This window comes from Meriones unguiculatus, chromosome 2 (genome assembly GCF_030254825.1).
Source record: "Meriones unguiculatus strain TT.TT164.6M chromosome 2, Bangor_MerUng_6.1, whole genome shotgun sequence".
Classification (NCBI taxonomy): Eukaryota; Metazoa; Chordata; class Mammalia; order Rodentia; family Muridae; genus Meriones; species Meriones unguiculatus.
Window position 1 is genome coordinate 165,398,098 of NC_083350.1, and position 20,162 is coordinate 165,418,259.

General features: G+C 40.4%; 2 protein-coding genes across 8 annotated transcripts in view; one reads left to right on the forward strand and one right to left on the reverse strand.

Annotated features, from left to right (window-relative positions):
* The window catches only part of P2ry14 (purinergic receptor P2Y14), a 44,992-nt gene extending 34,242 nt beyond the window's left edge, over positions 1 to 10,750 (reverse strand). The window contains exon 1 of the mRNA XM_021653811.2: positions 10,550 to 10,750. The gene's annotated coding sequence lies outside the window, so the exon portion shown is untranslated. The remainder of the gene's footprint in view (positions 1 to 10,549) is intronic.
* The window catches only part of Med12l (mediator complex subunit 12L), a 314,509-nt gene that overhangs the window by 136,677 nt on the left and 157,670 nt on the right, over positions 1 to 20,162 (forward strand). The gene's annotated exons all lie outside the window — the stretch shown is intronic.

Consider the following 20,162-nt stretch of genomic DNA (forward strand, 5'->3'; position numbering starts at 1 on the left):
CTTGTGGCTCTAGGAATTGAAGGTGACAGAAAAGATAAGAGGCTTTGACTGTGTTTTGACCCTACATCATTGTAGGAGTTCCTAGGCCCAAGACACAGGGTTGGGCTCCTTGACAGTGTGCACAGGTGTACTTTGATTTAATTTCAATTTATTGCTTGCCTCCAGCTTTCAGGACCTCCTCTCACACCAGTACTTTTCTTTGTGGTACAATATAGAAACTGTATTATAATGATGGTTCTGTACATTATGCTTTGTAAAGGCCCACTGGATTTCTGTTAATGCTTTTCCTTCACAGCCTTAGTGTTTTAGAATTCAAAATATTTCATTAAAATGAAAACAATAGCTTCAGGGATGTAGCTCAGTGTTAGGGCATGTGCTTAGCACGCACAAAGTCCTGGCTTGATTCTCAGCAGCCACTACACACTCACAGCACACAAAGACAGTGTGCATTTATCAAAGTAAAAATGTCAACACATCGGTAAATTGGTTGAGCCCCAATCATTGAATGTACCTTGAAGTCTCCAACAAGAGAGGCTCTGTGTTAATTGCATAATACAGAGCAGATAGAAATCAAGTTTTTGAGTAAATGAGCAAACTTAGCATCAAACACATTTTATATAGATTAGAAATATATTTATGTAAACACCTATTAAGTTTTTTGTTGCATTTCTGGTTTCCACATTAGTGTTACCTATGTACAATGGGGGCATGCCTTGTTATGTATTTTTATTACTTAATTATTTAATATTAACAAATATTAATGTGAATTAATTATTACTATTTTAATGCTCTGGAAGATTTTAAGTAAATGGTACAGTGAATGAGCAAATGGCATGGACAGATGCATGGAAAAATGTTCAGGCAATAGGAGCAAAGCTTTGCTACTTGGTTCAAGGAATCAGGTACAGGGGATCAAGGCCAACTCCAGTCTGTCATAGAGTGCAGTCTACATGATCCAGAGTGGACCACATAGGAAGTTTGGATTTTCTTGATAGCTGATATTAATAAATTATTTTTATACTGTAAAGTATGAGAGATTTTCTTAATATGCCAGTAGCTCATTCAAGTACATTTCACACATGTACTTGAAATACTCTTTTCTGTATTGGTTTCTTATATTGTTTAATGACAAATTATTTTGACTGAAATCATTAAACACCTCACCAAATATACATTACTGAAGATAATAGTCTTTACTGGGAATGTGTTTTTTGTTGTTGTTGTTGTTCTTTTTTTTTCATTTTTGTTGTTGTTTCCTTCACACTGTTTGCCATTTGGCTATGAAAAGGATTGCCCATTGTATACAAAGACACAAAAATATCTGCTATTAAGGAAATGCTGACAATTTGAAATACTTGAGAGCAGAAAATTAAATGCCAGACTCTTTTATTTCTTTTAAGGTGTAGGCTCATTTGATACATTTCCATCTTATCTTTCATCCTTAATCCTGAGCAGTTTATATAAAGTTTCTTTAAAGAAATGTTGGTTTGGATAGTTGTTAGAAACAGCAGATTGAAGAATGCACAAGTTCACAGGCCTTTGCTTGGTAGTATGTTTCCCATGACAACTTACTAGCTGCAGTGCAAGAAGCTAATCTCCAAATTGGGAAAAGTGAGCCTTGCTAACAAGACTCAGTACAAGAAAGCAGCTGTCAAAATACAGCTCACCAGAATGGTCTTTTTATCTTTGTATGTGTGCTCTATTACTTCTATTACTCTACTTAATGTATTAAGTTTTCCAAAACCCAGTGAAGTTTTAAATAAGTACATTTACGAGTCTTTTAACTTCACAGTAAATCTCAAAAAATAGCTTGAAATGCTATGATTTAACATGTTTCATGAATAGCATCTTTATCCAAATAGCAGAAATAATTCTCTTCATCTTTAAAGTTGATAATTTTTTCAAGAAGAAATACATGAGCACCTAAGCCATTGATGACTTAAGCCACAGAGAACATGTGACAAATCTTAAACACGTCTCACTCACTGGGAAGTCTTGATTAGAACTGCTGTGTTGTCTGTGTTGTGACACAGTAATTGTTCTAACGTATGTTTAAAGAAGAAAACATCATGAGAGCAAACGTGACTCTTTTCTGTATTGGTTTAAACTGCTGACTATGTACAGGCAGGAACTTTGGATTCTTCCTGAGACGCTTATTCTGAAGTGGGGCCATCACGGCTCTTGTTCTAAATAGGATGCTACCAAGTTCTTGTTTTTTTTATTTCTACTGTTTTTTTTTTTTTTTTTTTTTTTTTAAATGAAGTCTCACTGTATCTTCATGTGGCCTGCAATGTGCTGGCCTTAGTCTCAGAGATCTGCTTCCCAAGTGCTGGAATTAAAGGTGAACATTGCCATGCCTGGCTAAAAATGTACATCTGCTTTGTGTGTGTGTGTGTGTGTGTGTGTGTGTGTGTGTGTGTGTGTATGTGTGTGTGTACCTGGAGAGTGTGCCAATCCCAATTCCCCCAGTGTGGGAGCTCCTGGCATTTGTAAGCTTCTTTGCATGAATGCTGAGAAATTGGTTCCTCTGTGAAAACAGCAAGCCCTTTAACTACAGGGCCACCTTGCTAGCCTTAATCCTGTTTTTGACTTCCATGTTTTCTATACAAGTTGTTAGTGATGATGAGCATAGGGAACTTCCAGAGGCTGTTTCTGTCAGAAAATACAATTTCTCACCCACAGAATATTTCTAAATCAATTATCATTAATAAAGTATTTTTTTTGCATATGGCTAGCAGCAAAGTAATTCAAGATACAGTGTACACTTAATGTAAAACTGTTAACAGCAATGCTTCTTCCCAACTGTGGAAGATTTCTTAGGATACAAATTATACTAATAATAAAATAAAAAGTTGTCATTGGGCGTTATTAAAATTTAGACTTTTGCCTTTCACTAAACATGACTGCCATACCTGCTTGCCTGCTGTTATGCTCCCGCTATGATGGTCATGGACTCTAACCTCCTGTAACTGTAGACTCCAAATTAAACGTTTTCTTTTTATAAGTTGCCTAGGTCTGATGTACTATCAGAGCAACAGAAAAGTAACTAACACACTCTATCTCTCTGTTAAAAAAATTTTTTTAAGATATTTATGGAACCTTCCTTACAAAGCATAATAAAAAGGGAAGAATTCAGTTAAGAAAATAAGTGGAAGCGTAAGCTTAGCTTGACCAAGGAGCATATGACAATCAAGACGACATTCTTAAAGGGAAAAGCAGATTAAAACATCAGTAAACTCTCTGGATGTGATAGCTTAGGCTTGTAATCCCAGCCCTGTGGAAGCAGAGGAAGAAGGCGGTGTTCTCGGCAAGCCCTCAAACTTGATACCCTAACTTAAAAAAAAGTTTAAAAAGACACAACAATTACAAAAAAAAAAAAAGACAACAAACAATAGTTTACAGCGCTCAGAATCTCTCTCCTCCAAGTTCCCCCACAAAACCTTACAATATAAAAATTGACAAGTAAATTCAGTTATGAGTTATGAGTTATCTAGTTATGAGTGTACAATAGCAGATCTACTCTGTGACTTCTACTCAAGATAAACACAGAACATATAGCCAAATAATTTTACTCCTTTTTACGCCAGAGAAACGAAAGTGTATGTTATTCATAAAAGTGAATGTATTAAAATAGTTGTAAAAATTTTACTCATAATAGCCAACTGGGAGCAACCCATATGTTCTTTATTGGGTTAAAGGGGGAGACAAATTGTGACCTACTAGCAGAAATGAACACCAGTCAGGCTCCAATACATGGAATGGCAATAAAAAGATTAAATCTCAATACTGAATAATTAGTGAAAGAAATCATGCACAGAGAGACAGATGGTAACAGTTAAGTGCATTGTGCTTGCTGGCTAACTAAGCTGTGGTGACGGAAACTGAAACTAATGTAGACTTGTGCTCAGATAGACCTGCAATTGTGTTGAGCTTAATTTTCCTTTTGGCGGTACTTATACATGCCAGACCATTGTTCTACCACTCTCCAGGCTTTCTCCAATTTATATCATAATTTGGGTTAGTGATTATATGGTGCCTTGGCTTTTTTGAATCATACATTTACTTTGTTTCTCTAGGTATATAGTTTATACCATAAATTAAATTAAGCAGGCACAGAGTCACAGGCATTAACACCTCCTCTTGAAGCAGCATGGATGTTGAACATCATGGACCAGATTGTGACTCATTTATAAATGCTATAGAAAGTTGAAAGATGGTAGAGATGCTGGGTGTACACATTGCCTGAGTGCTCAGAGAAAGGCACGCTGTACAGAAATGTTGGGTTTTGAAGGTGCACATATGTACAACGTGTCAGGGGTTAAAGAGACAATATCGCAAATCAGGTCAAGCTGTCTAGTGAAAAGGTCAAGTTAAAATAAAAGAAGCCATGTTTGGGGGGTCATTAAGGACAAGTAGTTGCTACTTTATCTGTTTGTTGAGTGTGTCATTCCCATAGGCCCTGTCAGTCTATCATTTCTTAAGTTTGTGCATTACTCCCCTCTTTCACAGTAAAGCACTCACAGCTCATTGCTTTGCTCTGGTCTCCTGTTTTAACATCACAGTGTAATATTAAGCTTTTCCAAGTTATGCCATGTACTAAAGTGCTTTGTCAGAGAAGGTAATTTGTCTGAATTGTGATAGATACACGGAAAGGGATATCTTTTACATGTGAATTTGCAATAAGAATATGCTATACGTATTCTGTGTTAAGAACTATAGCATTTTAACTTAGTTTTGTACTGGACTTGTGATAAATGTTACAGTGATTCCTCCAAAAGCTATTTTACTCTCCTTTTACAAATGAACAAAACATATCACCAGAAATAATTAAATTCTATAATTTGTCTCCTTTTGTTTTTTCTTTTGTTTTCCACATTTTTATTTATTAATTACAGTTTACTTTGTATCTCAGCTGTAGCCCCCTCCCTAATTCCCTCCCCAAACCCACCCACCGTCCCTCATTTCCTCCCTGCCTCTCTCTAAGTCCACTGATAGTGGAGGTCCTCCTGCCCTTCCATCTGACCCTAGTTTATCAGGTCTCATCAGGGCTGGCTGTGTTCTCTTCCTCTGTGGCGTGACAAGGCTGCTCCTCCCTCCAGGGATTCGGGGGGTGGGGAGTCAAAGAGCCAGCCACTGAGTTCATGTCAGAGACAATTCCTGTTCCCCTTATTAAGGAAACCCACTTGGATGCTGAGCTGCCATGGGCTACGTCTGAGCAGGGGTTCTAGGTTATAGCCATACATGGTCCTTGGTTGGAGAATCATCTCAGACAAGATCCCTGTGCCCAGATACATTTGATCCTTTTGGAGCTCCTGTCCTCTCCAGGTCATACTAACTCCCCCTTCTTTCTTATGATTCTCTGCATTCTGCCAAAGGTTTGGTTATGAGTCTCAGCATCTGCTTTGATACACTGCTAAGTAGAGTCTTTCAGAGGCCCTCTTTTGTTCTTACAATCATCAGACTACTTCACTATTTTCCTGGGAAAAGAGATAATGGCACTGACATCAGTGTGTAGTGATGGCTTTCTTATGTCATGCCTACCATTGTTCTGGGACGTTATGCACTAACTCCTTTACTCTGCATGATACCTCGGTGAGGAGATTGAGACATGGAGTCATTATGGAGCTTGATCAAGGCTGTATCAAACTAAGTGGCATAGCCGGGATTTAAAACTAGAGAATCTGAATCCAGAGTGCACACCTCTATAGTAGTTAGGAAGCACAGGACACTGAGACTTTTCCAAGGTCTCTCAGCAAAGTCGGGCGTTAGCTGAAACTTCAGGTTATTGTCAGCAGTTCTCTTCAGGGACTTAAGGCCTTTCCATACTATCACAAGATGGATCAGTGAATTGCATTGTGTGTTCAAAGTTGAAATAATCTATATAAAGTCTAGCAAAATGGCTTTAGAGGATAAAGGTTCCTGCTGTCAAGCCTGTTGACTTGAGACCCTGGACCCACATGGTGGGTGGAGAGAGCCCCCTCACATGTTTGTCTCTTAACTTCATTAGTTCATCTGTACTTACGGACACACACACCACACATGCACAATTAGTATGAAGTAGCTTTTAAGAAAAAGGAGTTGTTTTCTAGAAACGACTCCTTACAACGCTGTGTTTTGGTTACTTACTCTCTGTTCTCAAATAAGCAGTCTGTCTGTGTTGGTGGCATCAGTTAAGGGGGCAGCTGCTGCATTCAAACTCATCGCAGACTTGGTGATAGCAGGAACATCTGGCCCTAAGTTTTCCCTTCACCTCTGACCCTATCCTCTCCCTTCCTGTTTTCACTTCTGTAAAGGTGGTGCTTATAGGCAGTGAGGTTCTTGTGCAGGAAGACAGTTTCAGGAGGTAGGAGAGGAAGAGGACACTGAACACCAAGGCCTGAGGTCCATCTTCCATATTTTCTTTTGGTTATTAGCAAATGCAGGGCTGTAAGCTCCCAGAAGGGTTAGGCTAGGGAGTTAAGACAAGCTAGCAATACTCATTGGCTGATAGTGAGATTAGAATCTCTCCAAGTCTCTCTAAAGGTAGTAAAAAATATATATATGCTGAGAAATTCGGTGTTCAAAATCATTGGCGAGACTTAAAAAAATAGTACTAAGAAAAGAGTAGTGGTTATATTAGAAGTAGGGCTTCAGTGAGACCTGTTAGGATGAGGTCCAGAGGACAGTGCCTCATGCAGCGTATCCATAGGATCTAGAATTGTGGCTGTCATGTGGTAAGGACTCCATGTTTATAGAATGAAAATTCAGTTCTGCCAATATCTTTAGAATAAGAGGAGGACTTTTGTCCATGTTTTGTAACAGGGTGGAAATGTTCCTTAGGTCAGGTCTCTGTGAGCTCATCCTGGGAAAATCCCCCAAACAGCTGGTGAGTCCTTTCCAGCCAGGTATCTCTCCTGCTATACAGGAAACGTAGGGCATATTTCCAGGCTGTGTGGTTTTAAATTGCATCCAGAGTTCAGTAGCTCTGCACAATATATTAGAAATTTATTTTGTGATCCTGAAAACCAGGCAGGCAGTTCCTTGCCATGGTGACCACACCAACACACTTGAGTTTCTTCTGGGCCAAACCCTATAGATGATCCTTTTCTCTTTTCCTTGATATCTTACCTTGAACAGGAGATGTTCTATAATTGGACAGAAACCACCAACCTTCTCTGCTGTTCTCTTATCTGAAGGATGAGTGGTCAAAACCTGACATGTAAGACATTTGATGCTTTTCATAAATAGCTTAATGGCTGTCTGCTGTGGAGAATGAAGGGCTGGCAGCTTAATTTAGGCTGGGTACAGTCACATATTTTCAAAGAAAACAGTCATTGATTAGATACCAAAGAAATGACTTTGGCATTAAAGATGCAGGTGGATTGAGAAACCTCATGGTAAACTTGGTTTTCCTGTGAATTATTATGGCCAAGTTGTTACCAAGGGATAAGCAATTTAGTTACTAGTGATAATCCTTTTCTAGGATGGTTTCTGAGCCATAAGAAGGAGCCGGACAACTTAGTAGAGGGGGTTTTAAAGACCTGGTTGGGGAGCTTGTGTTGGGGAGGAGCACATCTGCTTTATTTGTTGCCTGTATGTTGCTCAGGAATTTAAACTGGACTTTACACACATTATTCACATGTGCTTTTTCTGGAAAGGTAGTATACTTGTGCTAATTATTTTTTTCTTAAACTGATGTCCCCAGACTCTCTTGTGGCAGTACTTTGTTTTTACATTCATAATGACTGTGGATGTAGCGGTAGCTTTACAGCTCATTTGAAATCCCAGGCAGTACTTTGTCTCTGATGAAAGCACTCAGTTTGGCAATAGGTGAGGAGGCCACTTTGAAATAGAAGGAAAGCACTATTGACAGGTTTGCCCAAATAACAGGTATGTACGTTATTTATATGATCATTCTACTTGGCGGAGCTCACATCTGTCCTTCAACGTTATGAGAAGGACTTGTTTGGACATGGGCTTCAAGGCGTTATCCCTAGAGTTTCTGAGTCACTAGTGAGGTTCATAGGCCTATCCTTTGAGAACTCTACCTAAACAGACTTGGTTCTCTTGAACTCGTAATTTTCAGTTGGTGTGATTCTCTTTGTTTCTTCTCCTCTACTAGATAGTCTTTGGTAAGCACAGATGCCTGTGGTAGTGTTTGTGCTAGGGTCATATAGCTCCTCACACTGGTTTGTTCTTGCTGTTGTAGAGTCTGCTCATGCTGAGAGACCAAGGAAACTCGTCTGCTACTGACTTGAGGGAAATCAGGAGCCTGGTGCAGTGAGCCTGACTTGTGGGTTCTCAGAGATTTAGGCTTAGAGAAGCCTCAGCAGCTGAATCCATTCTAAAAGCATTTACTAGAGAGAATATTGTTTCCAAATCACTTTTGCTCTGTTCAGCAGTTGCCTTCATAGGCATCTTGAGCCACAGAAAGTGTCTTGACCAATGTTCCTTTCCTTCTTCATTCTCTGTCTTGTGACAAAGATTAGTGCAGTGCTGAATTACATCACAGTTAATGCAGTAAATGGAGAGGTGCTGGGGTGTTTTGTTTGTAAGGCATTTCTTTGTTAATTAGGTGGCTTTGGTTGAATGAGAAACTTGTAGGCAACCTATCAGTAGGACACATGTGAATAAGTGGACCTCGGACTACCAATTTCAGGGAATCCCTTGTACATGATTACTAAAACTAAAAGAATTGAAAAATCGTGTCAAGGTACACCCAGGGTTAGGTGTTACAGCTAAGTGCTAAGTGACTGCGTGGTGGGCTAAAGTTTCAAAGACTTTCTCTCTGTTGTTCTGTCTTAACTGTCTTTTCAAAGATATTTTATCAGAAACCCAGGTTATGATGTTTTTTAATGGTCTGTTGTATAATTATAGTTTTCCTGATGATGATAATCTGTATGAAAACATTGAAAGCCTCAATGTTATCCCTCATTTACTTTACACTTTCTTCACACCTTATGTTGTTAATGACTTCACAGATATTACCTGAACTGAAAACAGGACCAGGGTTCAGGGAGCTGCGTGGATCAGGTACTTATGACGGTTACTTAGTACCCTGTTGCCCAGTGTAACTTCAAATGTTTCAGAGTGCTTTGTCCTTCAGTATGCTGTCTTTGAGAGACATTTTTCCTCACTCCCACGTCCTCCTTGCTCTCATATTGTATTTTGAAAGTTATCAGTGATAATTTAATAATAAAGTAATACATTCTAAAATTACGTGACTAAGGGAGAAAGTAGCTGGAGAGGATTGATGAGGGTAGGAAGATATGCTGAACACCGGGTGACTGGTAGGCTGGGAGGCAGAACAGGAAGCAAGTGAAGCCATTGCAAGGAATCCTTTGGCAGTAGGAGCCAGTTAGTGTGCGGCAGATTCAGGCTCCTGGTAAGAAAACAAATCTTAAAAAAAAAAAGAGAGAGAGAGAGAGAAAAGAATAGCTCTGTTGCCTTCCAGCTAGACACCCCTTCAGCTCCTGCTTCCTCTTAAGTGCTGCTGCTGCTCCGTGTTAGCACAGGGCAGTTCACTCTCCATCCTTGGCAACTTCCCCTGACTGGGTCGTTATGCTCTGAGCACCTTGGTATTCCCTTCTCAGGCATGATAATATGTACTTCACAGCTGTCTATGGGTGTGCAATTATATCTGTGTGCTTGTATGTATTTATACATTTTATTAAAGTGTAAGATTTTGTGTGTCAATAGAACTTAAAATGTTACTGTGATGTTTTTGGTGAGTGCCTTGCTCTCTTATTTTTAAATTGATGTTTATTTAGATTACTTGGTCCTAAAATTCATTTTTGGTTTTGCATATTTTAAAAGATAAGCATATAAACTATTTTTCTTTACTCTTATTTTTAAGCAATTTTCCACATAGAAGTAATTTCCCCAAGGCAAAACAAAACAACCCCTGCCCCCAAATCCCACCATAACTCAAACAGTGTACCCTAGGGGGGCTGCACGGGCTCATTGAGGGTACTGATGCTGTAGGTTCATGCTCAGTCCTATGTGTAGAATTTTAAATAATTCAAGTATTTTAAATAGTTTAGCTGATTATAAATAAGTATCTGATGAATGCAAATTTTTGCCATGTATCAAATAGCTTTTTTTTTTGGCTTTTAATCCTGTTTAAAAGCAAATGCATAATTTATTAGGTGACATTAAGATTAACTTTTCCAGCAGCAAACAAGCTTAAAGGTCTGACCTGTTCAAATAGATGGAATTTTGTTCCGTGCTTGTGCATGGGGTTTCAGGAAAGGAGAACTACTCATCATGAGAAGTTTTGAAAGAAGAAATATGACAGTGAACTTACTTTTTGAGAAGCCATTTCTGTGCCCTTTCACATGTTTTTAAAAGGTCCCAGATGAAACAGTTTATTTTCAATTACTACAGACATGTTAAACACAATTAGGAATCCCAAAGTAATTATCAGTTATAAACCATAAGTAATTATCAGTTATAATCCCCAAAATAGCACTGACAAATGTTTAACATCCGTGACTATTGTCCAGTGTCTCCCAGCTCAGACCTACTACTCTTCCATACATGCAGGTTATTTCATGAAGAATTTCCTTACCTGCTTCTTGCTCCTGTACTGCACATCAGACCACACTCATTTTGGACTATGTCTCAGTGTAGGTTCCAGAGGACACTTAAACAGAGTTCTTCCTAATCTTCAAGAAGAGAAGAAAATCAGGAACTTGACAGAAGCCACGAGATAAGGGACCAGCTGTTACCGACTCAGGGCAGTTAGAACCTCCTGAAGGCTTGAAAGTGGAAGCAAGGGGAAGGCAGAGATGTTTTGATCTGTGTGGGTGTGTGGATGTCAGGCTGTCCTCTGCTGGTTCCCCTCCCTGAGTCATGCTAATAGCAGCCTGGATGAATCTCCCTGCCCTCCCCTCTACCAATATTTTTCTTCTTCACTTTCCTGTGCTTCTTTATCAATCGGTGAATAAACATACAGGCAAAAACTCACAGAGACTTTCCTTCTAAACTTCACCATTGACAGTTAAACTGCAGTAAGAGAGGGAGAGCCAGACATGGTTCTTTCTGACACATTCTCCTAAGAGATTATCGGCTAGAGAGTTCAGCAGGGTCAGAAGTGGGGTGGTGTTAAAGCTACCTTGAAATTTAGAGTTAGCATTTGGATAATAAATTTTGACTCCACTGACTATATCTGTTACATAAGGGCTGTTGTTACTCTCTTTTTTTCCCCACATATTTTTCCATATTTAATTATTACAGGCAAGTAGCTCATGAGCAGGACGACATATGAACTCATTACATTAATGTTTTGATAAGTTGGTGTTGCTTATGCTACTATTTATATTTTCAGTTTACCCGGCTTCTGTAGTAATAGCTTTTAAAGTTCTATATTTCTCCCACTGAACAGAGTACAGGATTGGTTCCTGAACTCCCATGGTATGAAAACAAAACCCATTACTTCTCAAGTCATCTGGAGATTTATATTTACAGGCAGTCACTTATAAAAAGTGATATATTTGCATGTAACCTATTTTCACTCTTATATAAATGCCTTAAATCACCCCTAGATTTCTTATAATACTTAATGGTATAAGTGCTATGTAAATAATCTAGTATATTATTTAGGAACTAATGATAACAAATAGACTATGCATGTTCAGCCCAGATACAGTTACCCATTCCAGTATTTTTGGTCTGTAGTTGATTAAACTTGAATGTGGAACAGATGGGTGTCAAAGAGGGCCACGTGTACTGAGAAGCTGACTACAAAAAGCTCAGCCAAGGAAGGAAATGATGCAAAAGTAACATTCTTCTAAAAGCTCTTTGTGAGGGTCTTGTATTTCCTTTCCTTTTCCTCTGACTCCCCTTCCATTCTGAGTGAGGGTAGGTTTAAAAGGAAGCATGAGATGCTCCAACAGTGGAAGAGGCTCCAAGAGAGGAATAACCAAAGGCTCGAACATTTAAATGTGTTCACTCAGGTTCCGCCACCTAATTATTATCTAAGAACTTTTGATCTACAATTCATTTTGTCTTAAAATCTTAACCTGTGTGTTTGCAGTTACACTAACTGCCCACAAGGACTGTTCCGGATTCTCTGTACTTACTAAGCAGCAGGGAGTGTTTGGGGCATTGAAGATGGAAAAGCAATCAGGCGCACACATATTTCTTCTACTGGTATAGATGTGTGTGTGTGTGTGTGTATGTGTGTTGTATGCAGACCTAATCACTACGGATTTTCTGATTCAGTCATTTGAGACCAGAGATGGTTGAGGGAAGTTTCCTACTAGGCTCTGGTAGAGAGCAGTAAGCCTAGTATAATCAGCTTTGATGAAATCTCATGGGTAAATAAACATGTGGACACACAGAAGAAAGCAGGAGTCTCCAGAGGCCAGGTTACTACCAGGACACAGTGCAGCATCTACCATATGTAAACACTTTGTGATTAAATGGATGATCTGACATTAACAGCCTCTAAGGGGCGGCTCTGCAGACATCCTGATTTATTGCATGAGGCTCTGCTTACTCTCACATCTGACAAGCGCCCACTTACATGCCAGTAGCCTTGTGCCTTCCCGACTTGCCTCTGGAGTATTCTTCACCTATGAAAGAGTGCGCTGGGAGAACATTGTGTTTTTTTCCTGAACTGGAGCTATTTACTTTTCCATTTAATTCTAGGAAATTTGAAGTGTAAGGATTAGACCTGCTTGTGGCAAGAAGGGGGTAGAGCCTTCAGAGTGAGGGGGTAGAGAACTGACATTGTGCGCATGGGATCAGCCTCGCACAGAGCTTGCCAGTTTCTTTCTCTGCCTCCCCTTTCTTTGAGGCGCTACAATTGAGAACACGGAGTCCTTTCTGCATGTGCTTCTCTAAGCACTCGGTGTTTTACTATCAGCACTCTGCTGCTGTTCCCTCCCTCAGCTGGGTTTCACAGCTCCGAGAATTGACATTTGAACTGTGGAAGAGTAGCTCCTGGAGTCCACATTTGGGTCTTTTCTTTGTACATCTCTGATTTATCTTGTCAAGCTTCACTCTCATTTTTTTATAAGCCCAGGTCATCTCACAGCTTGGGATATGAGACAGAGCCTACATAATGCATTGTATACAGGAAAGTATCAACCGTGAGCAGCCAGTTTATAAACTGTTGCTTGGTTTTGATGGGGGTTAGTAGGACAGGGATGGTAGGAAATGCAGTCCCAGCTCACAGAAGGGGAGGCCTTATGCAAAGGCTGGATGTAGGCCCAGATACAGACACTTAGGAGCATGCCCTTTCTGTTGGATCCTTTCACACTCAGTACACAGAACAACCCTAGGATGGTAGAAGATGGACATGTAAGTTCTTGGGAAGGAATGTATGCATTATCTGTTTGTCTTGTCTTCTCAAAACCATGTCTTTCAAGACAGCCTGTCTTTTTGGAGTGCTTTTTTAGAGAACTTTCCTGACAAGAGGACATGGGCTGGTCTTGTAATTTTTCTCTGTGCCTGAGGAACTTTTCAGGGAGAAATGCCCGAGGTGACTCTTCATGCTGGGTCTCTGGGTGATCTAGTTTCTCCTTACTCACTTCTGAATTCCCTTGCAGGTCTTCCTACCTCTTTTAAGGCCATGGCTAATCCGTGTAACTGGCTGTCATAATTTTCCAGGGAGCATGACAGATTTGTTATGGTTTCTGTATGAAGTGTTCCCACCAGGCTCATGTGTGCCCTCTTGTTGTAAGCCGATGGTCTTTAAAAACATTTTATATGTTTTTAACATTGAAGTACAAGTACATCACTAGTTGTAGAGGAATTTTAATTTAGAACATGGCTGTTCTGGCAAGAGATCACATCCAAAGAGCTTCTAGGTCCGTGTGATACAGCTTGAATACAAATACACCTTTAATCCAGAAGATAGAGGCAAGCAGATCTGAGTTCAAGACCAGCCTGGTATAGGGAAGTTTCAGGTAAAGAAAAGCTTAGGTTCAGGCGTATGGTACAAGCCTTAAATCCCAAACAATGAAGGTAAAGTTGATTTGTAGAGGAAGCACCCATGTTTGAAAGTGATGTGAAATTGAGTAGCAGAAACGGTGACAAATCAAAGAAAGACTTGACCGAATAGGATATGCCCAACTCTCATGAGATGAGAGAGGAAAGGGAAGATACTTCAGGGGCAATGAGAAAGACAGGAAGCACTTTTACCCAAGACAGTAATAGAGAGACAGGTTGCAGAGAGAAAACTCAGGTGAAGACAGAATGAGCCAGAGAATGAGAAGGAACCGGAAGATTAGAAAAGATCACCTGAGTTAGTTTGAGACCAAACAGAGCAACTCAGAGGCTGAGAGAGAAGCCAGATTGAATAAGTCAGCTGGGAGAGAAATTTGAGCCAGAACAGCTGAGTTGAGCCAGCTCGCCAGCTCGCCAGCTCAGAGCTCAGTAAGAACAAGAAAAGGTGAACTCATTAAGCAATAAGTCTCAGAGGCTGAAAATATTCTAGGCCTAGGTTAGATTGTATGGCAGTTATAAGCTTCCAGGACTTGGCCTAGGTTAGCAGAAGGAGACAGTAGGCCTCAGAGACAACAATTGAATCAGGAGAGTAAAAGTTACTTTTACACCTTCCTCTTTCTCTTTCTTCCCTCAAGCCCCATCTAAGCCCCCTGAATCTAAGTCCTCTATATCTTTCTGCTCTTAAATTGATAGCCTCTTCTCCAATTATAAGCATAGATATATAACTGTAACCTGTGGAGTCCATTTTGTTGTTTATGTGTAAGATTTTAGGCCTGATCACTTTGGGTTGGACCACCAGTCTTAACAAACAGCCCTGGTATACACTAATTCTTCCGTTCTCAGTAATCACCAGTTGCCTTATAGTTCCTTGTCTAGGGTTATGATCCCATGAGATTTTCCTTCTTAAGAGGAATCGTGTCTGCTGCATCCTTACACAGCTCTGGGGACATGGACAGGAAGGGATGCTGAAAAGGCAGGCAGAGACACAGAAAAGTTGGAATCAGGTAGACTGAGCTCTTTGCTGGAAAAACAAAACAAAACAAAACAACAAAACAAACCATAGCTCTACAGAAACCTATGCTTACTATATACAGTTGAACAAAGAGGTGGGGTTTTGCATACAGCTGGACAAGGAGGAATGTTTAGCTAATTTCAGTAGGAACAATCTCTTTAGGGGAGCAGTCTTGAGGCCATAAATATCCAAGGAGAGAAAATTATGGTGGCCATTTTCTGCACATGCTGCCAGCACTGCACTTGGTCTGACAATGGCTTTGCTTTCTCTCTGAGCCTGTGGCTATCACGTCCTTGACATGGCCATGTCAATGCCCACAGTGCACATTAACTCGAGACTTTACTTTCTCCGGACTTCCTCTCCTCTTTTTACATGTCTATTGATATTGCCACTGTTCAGACTTGTTTACGCAACCATTTCTGGAAAGACTGTTTCACAGAGTTCTTGGTATCCTGGATCTGGCAATCTTTCTGCCTCATCTTCTAAGAGTTGTTGTGTAGATATAGCCATTGGAGGTAGGCTTCCCATGACCTCTTGATCTCTGTGTTGTTTTCTAGTTGTGGTTTTCTGTGATGTTCTTCATTTACTCTAAAGAGAGGCTTCTTTGATGAAGGTTAAGGGCTACACTTACCTTTGGGCATAAGGCTAACATTTAGAATGTAGTCAGGAATTATGCTGATCAAGCAAATAGGTGATAGTAGATTTTGTTGTAAAATCTGTGACCTCAGTAGCCTTGGGAAATTGGCTAGGTTTTTAATTCCAGGCATGGTTGCCCTCGTGTTGAGTGGCACTCACATGCTGGCAGTAACCAACAGCTGTCTAACTAGATGTATGCTCCTCGCATCAGCTGGTGGTCTTTTGTGAAGTGGTTGGATCTTAAAGCCTCTGACCCAATCAATGGCATTACTGGGACAGGTTAGTCATTAGGAGATGGGGAAGGAGTAGGTCACTAGGGTATGCTGTAGAAAGATGCACTTTTTCCCTGTTTCTTTTCTGCCTCTTCCTCTGCCTCCTGGCTACCATGTGAGCTGCTCTCGCTTTACATGCAGTCTGCCATAAAGCTCTGCTTTACCCCCTGTTCATGCCCAGGATCAAGAATTTGATCCAAAGGAATTAAATTAGAATCATTGTGTTTCACAGTAGACTTCCTGGTTGTCTCTGGCTCTTCAGAGATAGTCCCTGAGTCATATATGGAGGAGCTGTGATTTAGATGTATCTGTTGGGGCTGGTTTTTCCACCATCTGTTAAGACCCTGTTCCAGAGCAATCAGATTTGGAACCATAGTATTTTTGACTAGGGAATTAATATTTCAAAAGCATCCAAGTAATTTAGGAACTTCGCTGATTGTCGACATCCTTGCTTCCCTGTTTGGAAGATTTTGTTCTTATTCCTGGAGGAACAGCTTTCAGGCTGGTGCACACGTGTCTGCCTGTTTCATTTGTTTAGTGCACATAAGTGTCTGGACCCGTTAGCTATAGCTTCGGATAATTGTGTGGACATGTACCCCAGGAAGAGAAACTCTCATTCTCAAAAACCTCATCAGGCTGGTTGATATTAGTGAGGAAGAGAGAGGGAAAGGCAGGAGAGAGAAACAGACAGACAGAGGCACAGACAGACTGTAGGTACACGGATTAGTAGATCCCAGGAAGGAGCTTCAGAAGGAGCTTTGCAATAGTAATGTCATGTCAGAGTTCATTCTTCTAGGATCCTTAGGTTTTGTATAAACTGATAATCCTCTATGTGAAATATTTGGGACCAGACGTGTTCTTCAGATTTTGAAATTTATCAGATGGAAAGAACTCCCACATTCATGGATTGGCAGAGTTGAAAATGGGTATATTATCTAAGGCACACTATAGATTAAATATAATTTCCATTGAAATTCCAGTGGCCTTTTGTCTAGAAAAAGCCTCCTTAATATTTTTAAGGAAGCACAAAGGACCCAACAGAGGTAAAGCAACCCTAAATTGAAAGAGCAGTACAGAGACTTCATGGTACTTGATTGCCAGCTGTGGTCCAGAGCCAGAGTGCCAAAATCAGACAGGCACTAGCACAGAAATGGACCCAGACTAGCATAGAGGACCCAGAATTAAACCACCAGTCACAGTTGTCTAGTATGGCAAAGATTTCAGAAACATGCACCAGAAAGGAGGCAGGCTCCTTAAATGGTGCTTGGAAAACTGAATGTTCACCTGTAAACAAATAGAACCAGATCCGCACTCCTCACCCTGTACAAAAACCAATTCAGAACGAATCAAGATTTCAAGTAAGAACTATAATTCTTAAACTGAAGAAAATACAGCTAAAAATTCTTCAAGATACAGTTATGAACAAGTGCTTTCTGAAAAGGAAGCCGGTAGCACTGGAGGTAATCATAAGAACTGACATGGGGTTGCATGTGGTTAAAAATCTTCTGCAGTGAAAACAAAACAAAAGCCTAGCAGCAAGAGTGAAGAGAGCCCACGGTGTGAGGCGACACTCTTTGCCAGTCACACGCCTCACAGGTGGGTGATGCCTAGATGTTATAAAGAACCTCAAGAACGGAAACCGTGAACAAAATCACAACATGGAGTTGGCTAACACAATTAGTAGACATTCCCAAAGGGGAGAAATACAAAGAGCCAACAAGTATTTGGAGAAACAATCACTATCCGTAGCCTTCAGAGAAATGCAAGTTTAAAGTACTCTGAGATTCCGCCTGACCCCATTCAGCATGAAAGTCATCAAGAAAACAAGTAACAAGCGCTGGTGAGGATGTCTTGAGAGAGATGGTTAGTCAGCGCGGCTGGGAGTATGAACTTGAGGGCCCACTGTGGAAGTCAGAATGGAGGTTCTTGAGAAAACTAAAATAAGACCACATGATTTTGGCCTGTTTACGTCACCTTTTGTGATGTGACTTTTCCGGGGAAGACATGCTTAAATTCACCCCAGAGAAGCACCAATGATAGACCAAGGGAATGAGTCAGCCTGAGTCTAACTAAGTAGACAGTGAGTTTATTGGGGTTACTGAAAGGACTAAGAGTCAAGGGTTTCTGAGAGAGGCATGAGTGACACACAGGCAGCTGTCCCAGTGTAAAACCACCCAGGATAAAAGCCGAGTCCCTGGAGTTCTGCAGTACATTAAGGCAGCTGCAGCTCAGGGTCAGGGACTCTTCCCTCCTCAGTTACTGCTTTACTGCTTATAAAACCTTGGGGAAGGACCTGGAGAACTCTGAAAGTTTTAGAAGGTTTCAAACACCAGGAACAATTTTTTAAAATCACAAAATGTGTTTAGTTAATATGAATGTGGACAGAATGAGCCAAAGTGGAAGAAAGTAGATGGTCTAATAAGAAACAATTGTAAAGATGGTAATTTGAGTATGACTTTATTCATAAATTATAAACATTTATAGTTAATCATAAATGACATGAGCGCTCCAAATAGAAATTAGATTTCAGAGTGGGCTTATAGATATATGACACTATTAACTGTACTCTCAGGGAACACATTTTACATTTGCAGACACAAATGATTTCAAAGTGAAATTATCATTATGGGATATTAAGATTAGTGCCCAAGTGGGTCACATAGTAATGGGAAGAGGGACTGCCTCTGACATAATCTGATTGGCCTGCTCTTTGATCACCTCCCCCTGAGGGGGGGAGCAGCCTTACCAGGCCACAGAAGATGACAATGCAGCCACTCCTGATGTGATCTGATAGACTAAGATCAGAAGGAAGGGGAAGAGGACGTCCCCTATCAGTGGACTTGGGGAGGGGCATGTGTGAAGAAGGGAAAGGGAAGGTGGGATTAGGAGGGGAGGAGGGAGGGATTTATGGGGGGATACAAAGTGAATACAGTGTAAATAATAAAAGTTAAAAAATAAATTTAAAAAAGAAAAAAATTTTAACTGAAGAAAAGGGAAAACACTTTAATAAAATAAACATTGTATAGAAATGTGGTAGTTGCAGCTAAAGTATGAACCAGAAGTTTATGACACTGTATGCAGGTTAAAAAAGAGAAATGCCCAACACTAATCATGTATATAGTCACCATGAGTAGAAAAAAAATAAAAACAAACAACATAAGTCTCAGCTTCTGCTTTGATAGTCTGCAGGGCAGAGCCTTTCAGAGGCCCTCTGTGGCAGATTCCTAGCTTGTTTCCTGTTTTCTTCTGATGTCCTTCCTCTTTGCCTTTCTGGATGGGGATTGAGCATTTTAGTCAGTGTCCTCTCTCTCTCTCGATTAGTTTCTTTAGATGTACAGATTTTAGTAGGTTTATCCTATATTACATGTCTATATGAGTGAGAATGTACCGTGTGTGTGTCTTTCTGCTTCTGGAACAGCTCACTCAGGATGATCTTTTCTAGGTCCCACCATTTACCTGCAAATGTCATGATTTCCTTATTTTTCATTGCTGAGTAATAATATTCCATTGTGTAGATGTACCACAATTTCTGCATCCTTTCTTCAGTCCAGCTTCTGGCTATTACAAATAAAGCTGCTACAAACATGGTTGAGCAAATGTCCTTATTGTGTACTTGAACCTCTTTTGCAAATATGCCTAGGAGTGGTATGGCTGGATCTTGAGGAATCACTATTCCTAATTGTCTGAGAAAGTGCCAGATTGATTTCCAGACTGGTTGTAGGAGTTCAAAGCAGATGCTGAGACTTATGGCCAACTGTTGGGCAGTGTGCATGGAATCTTATGTTAGAAATGGGAAATAGTAAGATGTGGAGAGGACAGGAACTCCACAAGGAGAGCAACAGAATCAGAAAATTTGAACACAGGGGTCTTCCCAGAGACTCATACTCCAACTGAATACCAGGCATGGAGATAACCTAGAACCCCTGTGCAGATGTAATCCATGGCAGTTTAGTGTCCAAGTGGATTACATAGTAATGGGAAGAGGGACTGCCTCTGACATAATCTGATTGGCTGCACTTTGATCACTTCCCCCTGAGGGGGGAGCAGCCTTACCAGGCCACAGAAGATAACAATGTAGCCACTCCTGATGAGATCTGACAAAGATCAGAAGGAAGGAGAGGGGGACCTCCCCTATCAGTGGACTTGGGGAGGGGCATGTGTAAAGAAGGGGGAGGGAAGGTGGAATTAGGAGGGGAGGAGGGAGGGGCTTATGGGGGGATAGAAAATAAATAAAGTGTAATTAATAAAAAAGTTTCTAATTTAAAAGAAAACATTAGACGGGAAAAACAAAAGCGATAGGCTCTTGT